Genomic DNA, 9,055 nt, shown 5'->3' on the forward strand with positions numbered 1-9,055 from the left:
AAAATGTATTTTGTATTTAGAATCACATAGCTCTTAGCTTTTAAGCTAGAAGGGAACCTAGGAGATCATTTCTAGAATCATTTCTTCCATCTACAGGTTAAAAAAAAAAAAAAAGGAAAAGAAGCTACATAATCCACCTGAGATACTTGGTAGATATACTAATTCTCTGTTCAGGGCACAAATCAGTTGAGTAAATGTTTATTACTTACCAGGGATTTCTAAATAACTGAGAAATAATGTCAAACTTCTAGGAGCTTATAATCAAGTAGTGTGGGCAGACATGCTAATAGAGAATATCAATAGAATGTGTTAAATATGGTGATAATGGCAAGTATCGGATAAACAGATAAAACAGGAAGAATTGATTCATTTGATAAGCGCTTTATTTTTCTTGAATGAACATTTATTGGGCACTTACTAAATGTCAAGTGTTAAGCACTTATGAACTAAAATGGACATAATCCCTGATCTCAGTATTCTGTCTTTGGGAGGGAGAGATGCCAATGAATTAATCACATAAAAATGTATAATAAAAACTAAAATAGTGCCTTAACTGCAGTTCTAAGAGGGCACACAGCAAAAGAACCTGACTGGACTGGAGATTCGGGAAAGATTTCACTCCCATCCAGTCAATGGGGCAATACACGTTGAAGGGTCAGGCTCACTGACTTCAGCGGTCAGGTTTTAAAGAAAAAATTTTGAAAAAAAATGGAAATAATAGTTTATTTTCTAGATAGTTTGTGCAGAAAAAGCATACACTATGGAGTATTTGTAGCTTCACAGGCTTGGGAAAGTCACAGCCAGAAAGGAGACCCCGTTGCACCAGTGGAGGTGGCTTCAGTGGCTATTTCCTCTGTGGTCACAGAGACCACAGAGAATCTTGACAACACAGGGCATGGATGCCGACATGAACGCTTCTGTTGCTGTGTCTTTGGACCCAGGATGTCTCAGTCATTTGGTTAACAATTTTTTTTTTATGTGTGTATGGTAAAATTTGGAAAAGTAAGCAATTTCAGTCTCATCAAGTTAAGACTTTTTTCTGCTCCTACTTCCCCTCCTCTTGTGTCAGATGATTTTGAAGCTGCTCCAGGAATTTATGAGACTCATCTAAGAGGAAATTGATTTAGGGTATTTAACTTGCATTTAATGGGATATGTTTGTGTCATTTACAGCCACTTCTCAGCAAAGTTAAACTATTGATAACCATCCTGATATAGAAATGGCTTCCTGAAATACTCCTCTTGCTCGCTGTGCTAACTTACCTGGCATTGTAATATGAAGATACAGGGCTAGAGGTCATATCATAATATGAATGTGGCTTCGAGGGGCCAACTCCACACATTTGTGAGAAATGGAGGAAAACAAGATGTGAAAAGTACAGAGTCAGAAGGTAGTCTGTGGAAAATCCTTCCGATGATCAGATCTGTAATACTGTAAGCAGATGACCTGGTTGTCATTGATGTCAAGCCAAAAGTAAAGTTGACCCTTGCTAGTGTAACTTGATAATGTTTCAAATATACTTATCAATGCACCAAATTAAATTAAACTAAATTACATTAAGTTAAATAAAAACAGGTAAATTCTGAGAGCTGTAGTCAGTATAGGTAAAGTGATATCAAGAAGGCTATACCACATCCTATATTAGAGTCCAATCAGGAGACTGAAATGTCACACAGTTATATAAACAAGGGAAGTTTAATATAAAGAAGTATTAACTATTACAGAAGATTACCTACTAAGGAGTAAAGAAAACATAAGAATGGAGGAATAAGAGCAGACATGGGCTGCTAAGACTGAGGTGGAGCATCCAAGGAAGAAACGAAATTGGAAGATCCTATCTTCCTCTCTCCTGCGACAACATGAGATTCAGACTTCCCTGGAGACACCGCAACCATGACCTGCTGGATGGTGAAGACCTTGCAGAAGTGCTGTCAGAACTCTGTCCTCTAGTATATGGGAAGCCATTCATGAGAAGGTGCCCTGCTGAAGAACTCACTGAGAAGCCATCTGCTGGGATATTGCCCTCTAGGGTGCCAGCGGAAGCTGCCCGTAGGGTGTCCTGTGCTGCAGGTTGCTATGGGAACAAAGTGAAAAGAGCATAACCGGGCATCAGAAAATCCCTTTTCTCCTTCAGTGTCCTTCCAGCACCCTCTACTGACCAAGCTTAACATCAAGCCAACTGACCAGGGAAAACTGTTTTATTCAAGTATCACAAACAGGCAATGAAGGGTGGATTTGGAAAAGAGAAGCAATTAAAGAAATAAGTTGATGACCGAAATGCACCCTTTAAGAAACTTTCATTGCCAGTAACCTACAAATCAAATAGATATTGCAAAACCCAGGGGGAAATCTGAAAAATAAGGAAAACTTCTCTTCTTGTATGTCTCTTCTAATCTCCATACTCTGCTATAATACTGCTTTGCTTCTTATACCTCTGATCACCAAATGTGTGATTCCGCCCTCTCAATACAAAGCAATCTTGTGACACCTGCTGGGTGACCTACAATTTAACTCAACTCTGACACTATTTACTTGGAGATACCATGAGATCCCACAGTTTAAGGGCTCTTTCCCACAAGACTTCCCACCCCCCAAAAGCCAATCCCAAGTCCAGGCAGTCACCAGTGCTTCTGACAACCTGACTCTAAATTGAAAGTTCCCACAACCCCTCCTTGGGTTTAACTATCTTACTAGAGCAGGTCACAGAACTGAGAGCAACGTTTTACTTACTAGAATACTAGTTTATTGTAAAAAGACTTAACCCAGGGACGACTGAATAGAAGAGATGTAAAGGGCATAATATGTGGGAAAGACACAGAACTTCCGTGCTGTCTGCAGGTACGCCCCTCTCCCAGTACCTCCATGTGTCCACCAATCTGAGAGCTCTCCAAGCTCTGTCCTTTAAGTTTTTATGGAGGCTTCGTTACATAGATGTAATTGATTAAATCACTGGCCCTTGGTGACTGATTCAACCTCCAGACCCTGTCCCCTCCCTAGAGGAGGAGGGGGTGCTGAAAGTTCCAACCTTTTAAGCCCAAGTTAGTTCTCTTTACAACCAGTCTTCATCCTGTGAGCTTTCCAAAAGTTGTTTCATTAACATAGACTCAGAAGTTTTTGAAAGGAGCTTGTTATGAATAACAAGATAATTCAGTTTTACATCACTCAGGTGCTATTTTAGGAATAGGGAAGAAAACTAAATATAATAATAAAAGATGTCACTTTGGCCCTTATGTAGGAAATGGCAATGGTTCTAGGAGCTATGAGCCAGGAACCACAGATGAAGACCAAATATATATTTTTCGTACTATAAGTCACAGTGTAACAAGTGTATGTTGAGAGGGAAGTGCTCTAACAGTAAGGGTGGGATTGGGAGATTGGGGAATGGAGTAGGAGGTGGCCATAAAGAAGCCTGTTATCATTGCATGTAAGGAATACCAGTTTTCTGTTGTCAGAAATAACAGAACTAGGCAGAGATGATAGAGGGATTTTGTTAGAAACTTCAGTGGATTGAGATCTGGCCACATGACCTACCTTCTTGCTATCAATCTGTTCACTGTATGTAACTGTAGGTGTAACACTGTACTGTAACACTACAGGAACACTAGAGGTGTCTGCACACACCAGAGCTGCTGACCTTAAGGGGAAAACAGCTAATTATTTTATCAGCAAAATGGCTATATTTTGGAATAGAAAAGGAATTGCAGTATGGGACAAGCGAGCTACAGCCAAAGTCATAGGTAGATTCAGAGAAAAAAGGAGAGGAATGCTCTTTTGCAGAGGAATGAGGGAGTGAGGGAAGGGCTGTTATAACAAAAAGTTCATTGGAATAAACTGGGAGTTTGAAGTGTAGTGGCTTTTCATTGGCTGAGCTCAGTCTGTCAGCGACTGGGCTCTGTTGCCAGGCAAGGAGAAAATCTTCCTTCTTCCTGCTAGAGTAGTAAAGTAAGCTTCTTCCAGGTGGGAATGAAAGGTCTGCCTTCTGTGAGTGGTACCCTGTGAAAGCTCTCCCTTCTGGCTTTGCAACTCTGCTTTATTTTATTTTATTTTATTTTATTTTATTTTATTTTATTTTATATGTTAGTTAAATTCAGTTTTCCCAACTCCATTTTTTATTTATTTTATTTATTTATTCATGATAGTCACAGAGAGAGAGAGAGAGGCAGAGACACAGGCAGAGGGAGAAGCAGGCTCCATGCAGGGAGCCCGAAGTGGGATTCGACCCTGGGTCTCCAGGATCGTGCCCCGGGCCAAAGGCAGGCGCTAAACCACTGCACCACCCAGGGATCCCTCCCAACTCCATTTTAAGTGAGATTTCCTTTATTCAGTTTCACAGAACTGAAGTGAATTTTGTTGATTACTGTTAAGTGAAAAACTCCAAGTAGAGCACAGCTTGCCTTATTCCTGAATAAGAGAATAAAACATATATCTTATAAAATGTACAAAATAAAAAAAAATAAAATATACAAAACAAGAGAAAATTGTGTAGAAAAGGATAAAAATCGAGTTTATCTCAAATCTACTTCATAAAACAATAAATATAGACAATGATTATTACAGCCAATGTAATGAGATAAAAATGGAAATAACAAGTGTAAGAAAGAAAATAAGGAAATAACGTTTTTCTCAAATGATGTGATGGCTAAAAATAGAATAGAATATACAAAAACTTAGAACAATTAGAAGTTTGGCAAGGTTGTCAATTGTAAAATCCACAAATGAAAGTTGATAGCACTTCGATATTTCAGGAATAATCAATTAGAAAATATAATTTAGATGGGAGGGCAAGGTGGCAGAGGAATAGGGTCCTCACCTCACTGGCCCCACCAACTTACCTAGATAACTTTCAAACCATCCTGAAAACCTATGAATTCGACCTAAGATTTAAAGAGAGAACAGCTGGAATGCTACAGAGAAGGGTTTTGGCTTCTAACAAGTTAGATAGGAAGGCAGAAAAAAATAAAAATAAAAAAGAATCAAGTAGGGGAGGGGCCGCGAGGAGCCAGGCTAAGGAGGGGGCGAGAGGCTCCAGGACAGGAGAGCCCAGCCCCGGAGAAGCAGGAACTTTAAAAATCGGCCTATTGATTCTTCCCAGACAGAGAGGCGCTTAGCAGGAAACTTGGGGAGAACCACAGGAGGGGCAGTGGAGCCCCCAGATTCCCGGGGTCACTAACAGAGGAAGTGTGCCCTGGGGGAGAGCACGCCACACCCCGCAGGCCGAGCTCCCTAAAGGGCTGCAGCGCGCGGCAGGGCCTCGGGAGCAGCTCAGGCAGCGGCTCCGGGCGGAGGGGGCTGCGTGGCCAGGGAGCGCGATTCCAGCAGCACAGGCCTGGAGCCCAAGGCGCTGGGGGACAGAGCTCAGGATCCTGTGCTCCCTCCAGGAGAGGCAAAGGTTGGGAGGGCACAGGACAGTGAGGACGCTTCTGCCGCCGGAGGTCTGCAGGACCCGAGCTGTGCAGGTCAGCGCCCCCGGGAGCATCCAGGCCAGTGTGGACTGGGAGACTGCAGTAGTTACTGTGGGAGATGACTCTAGGGCTGGGGACCTGGCTGTCGCCAGTGGGGTTATTCCTCCTGGTGTCACCCTGTGACTGGGAGGGGCAGGGCCCCAGGTAAAAGGGGCCTCACTGGGTCAACAGCTACCACTGAGCTTGTGCACCTGGCAGGGGGCTGGGCGACTCCCCCAGGTGCACACACCTGAGAGTCAGCACAGCAGGCCCCTCCCCCAGAAGACCAGCTGGAAGGACAGGGGAAGAGCAAGTTCTTGACTGAACAGCGCTGGAAAGCTCCAGGGGAAGTTGAAGGATTTGTAGTATATAGAACCAGAGGGTACCCCTCTATTTTTTTTCTTTCTTTTGCCAGTACAACTCGTTTTTATATCAGACTGTAAATTTCCAATTTTTTTCTCTTTTCCCACCTTAACTACAATATTTTACCACCTCTTCATTTTTAAGATTCTTCCCTTTAAAAAAAATTATTTATTCATGAGAAACACAGATAGAGGCAGAGACACAGGCAGAGGAAGAAGCAGGCTCCATGCAGGGAGCCTGACGTGGGACTTGATCCCAGGTCTCCAGGAACACGCCCTGGGCCGAAGGTGGCGCTAAAGTGCTGAGCAACCTGGGCTGCCCAAGATTCTTCCCTTTTGACTTTCATATTTCTACAATTACAGGTCCTAGATATAGTTTCCACTTCTAGATTCCTTTCAACATACTCAACTTAATTTTGAGAGATATATAAGAGATGTTTTTTGTTTTGTTTTGTTTTGTGTTTTTTGTTTTCTCTGCCTCATTTTGTACTATAATGGCAGAAGGTAATACCTTCTAAAACGTGACCAGTGTGCACCCAGAACCAAGTGGAACACCGAGCTAGTTCATTCTGTGAGACTTCTCTCTTCATTCCCATTCTGCCCCCCTCTTTTATCTCATTTGTGTTTTGGTGGTCAATGTTGGGGCCTTCTACAAGTATTTCTGGTTTATATAAATTTGGGACTAAGCATCTTCTAACATACAAAACTTAATAGACTCAGAACCAAGAGGATCACCCTCTACAACCCCTCAGGTAGACTACATTCTCCCTCCACTACAACTTTGTTACCACCACCACCTCCCAGTCCCTCCCCCCTTTTTTTCTTTTTTTCTTTTTTCCTCTTCTTCTTTAGGATTCTTGGCCATTTATGTTTTCCTACTTTGTTATCAAATGTGTTTTTCACTTTAGTGGTCCTTTTGTTTTATTTCGGTCTGATCTTTGTTTTCAATTTCTGGTCTCTGACCTCATAGAATCATCTAGGATGAAATTTACTTAGGTTGTGGTTGATATTCTTGACTTAGCCTGCTCATACAGCCATTCTGCACTGAGCAAAATGACTACAAAGAACTCACCACAAAAGAAAGAATCAGAAACAGTACTCTCTGCCACAGATTTACAGAATTTGGATTACAAGTCAGTGTCAGAAAGCCATTTCAAAAGCACAATTATAAGCTACTGGTAGCTCTGGAAAAAAAGCATAAAGGAATCAAGAGACTTCATGACTGCAGAATTTAGATCTAATCAGGCCGAAATAAAAAATCAGTTAAAGGAGATGCAATCCAAACTGGAAGTCCTAATGATGAGGGTTAATGAGGTAGAAGAAAGACTGAGTGACATAGAAGACAAGTTGATAGCAAGGAAGGAAGCTGAGGAAAAAAGAGAAAAACAATTAAAAGACCATGAGGAAAGGTTAAGGAAAATAAATGATAGGCTCAGAAGAAAGAATCTATGTATAATTGGGGTTCCAGAGAGTGCCAAGAAGGACAGAGGGCCTGGAAGCATATTTGAACAAATCATAGCTGAGAACTTCCATGATTTGGGGAGGGAAACAGGCATTCAGATCCAGGAGATAAAGAGTGCCCCTCACCCCAAAATCAGTAAAAACCGTTCAACACCTCGACATTTAATAGTGAAACTTGCAAATTCCAAAGATAAAGAGAAAAATCCTCAAAGCAGAAAGAGACAACTGATCCCTAACTTATATGGAGAGAAGTATTGGATTAACAACAGACCTCTCCACAGAGACCTGGCCGGCCAGAAAGGTCTGGCAGGATATATTCAGGGTCCTAAATGAGAAGAACCTGCAGCCAAGAATACTAAATCTAGCAAGGCTCTCATTCAGAATAGAAGGAGAGATAAAGAGCTTCCAAGATAGGCAGAAACTGAAAGAATATGTGACCACCAAACCAGCTTTGTAAGGAATATTAAGGGGGACTCTGTAAAAGAAAGAGGAAGGCCAAAGAAATAATCCAAAAAACAAAAAAAACAAAAAAACAGGGACTGAATAGGTATTGCGATGATCCTAAATTCATCTTTCAATAGTAACTCTGAATATGAATGGGCTAAATGATCTCATCAAAAGATGCAGGGTTTCAGACTGGATAAAAAAGCAAGACCCATTTGCTGTCTACAAGAGACTCATTTTAGACATAAGGACACCTCCAGCCTGAAAATGAAAGGTTGGAGAACTGTTTACCATTCAAATGGTCCTCAAAAGAAAGCTGGGGTAGCAATCATCATACCATATAAATTAAAGTTTATACCAAAGACTGTGGTAAGAGATGAAGAGGGATACTGTATCATACTTAAAGGGTCTATCCAACAAGAAGACCTAACAATCATGAATATTTATGCCCTGAATATGGGAGCTGCCAAGTATATCAATCAATTAATAACCAAAGTAAAGAGATATTAGATAATAATACGCTAATAGGAGGAGACTTCAACACAGCACTTTCTGCAAATGACAGACATTCTAAGCACAACATCACCAAAGAAACAAGAGCTTTAAATGGTACACTGGACCAGATGGATTTCACAGATCTAAACAGAACATTGCATCCGAATGCAACTGAATACACATTCTTCTCAACTTCACATGGAACTTTCTCCAGAATAGACCACATACTGGGTGACAAATCAGATCTCAACAGATACCAAAAGATTCAGATTGTCCCCTGCATATTTTCAGACCATAATGCTTTGAAACTAGAACTCAGTCACAAGAAGAAATGTGGGAGAAACTCAAACACATGGAGTTTTAAGAGCATCCTGCTAAATGATGAATGGGTCACTCAGGAAATTAAAGAATTAAAAAGATTCATAGAAACTAATGAGAATGAAGATACAACCGTTCAAAATCTTTGGGATACAGCAAAAGCAGTCCTGAGGGGGAAATACATTGCAATACAAGCCATCCCTCAAAAAATTGGAAAACACCCAAATACACAAGCTAACCTCACACCTAAAGGAACTGGAGAAAGAACAGCAAATAAAACCTACACCAAGTAGAAGAGTTAATAACGATTCAAGCAGAACTCAATGAAATAGAGACCAGAACTGTAGAACATATCAACAAAACCAGGAGTTGGTTATGGAAAGAATTAATAAGATAAACTATCAGCCAGCCTTATTGAAAAGAAAAAAAAGACTCAAATTAATAAAATCATGAATGAAAAAGGAGAGATCACAACAAATACCAAGGAAATACAAATGACTTTAAAAATTTATTATGAGCAGCTATACGCCAATA

This window comes from Vulpes vulpes, chromosome 1, assembly GCF_048418805.1.
Source record: "Vulpes vulpes isolate BD-2025 chromosome 1, VulVul3, whole genome shotgun sequence".
Lineage (NCBI taxonomy): Eukaryota > Metazoa > Chordata > Mammalia > Carnivora > Canidae > Vulpes > Vulpes vulpes.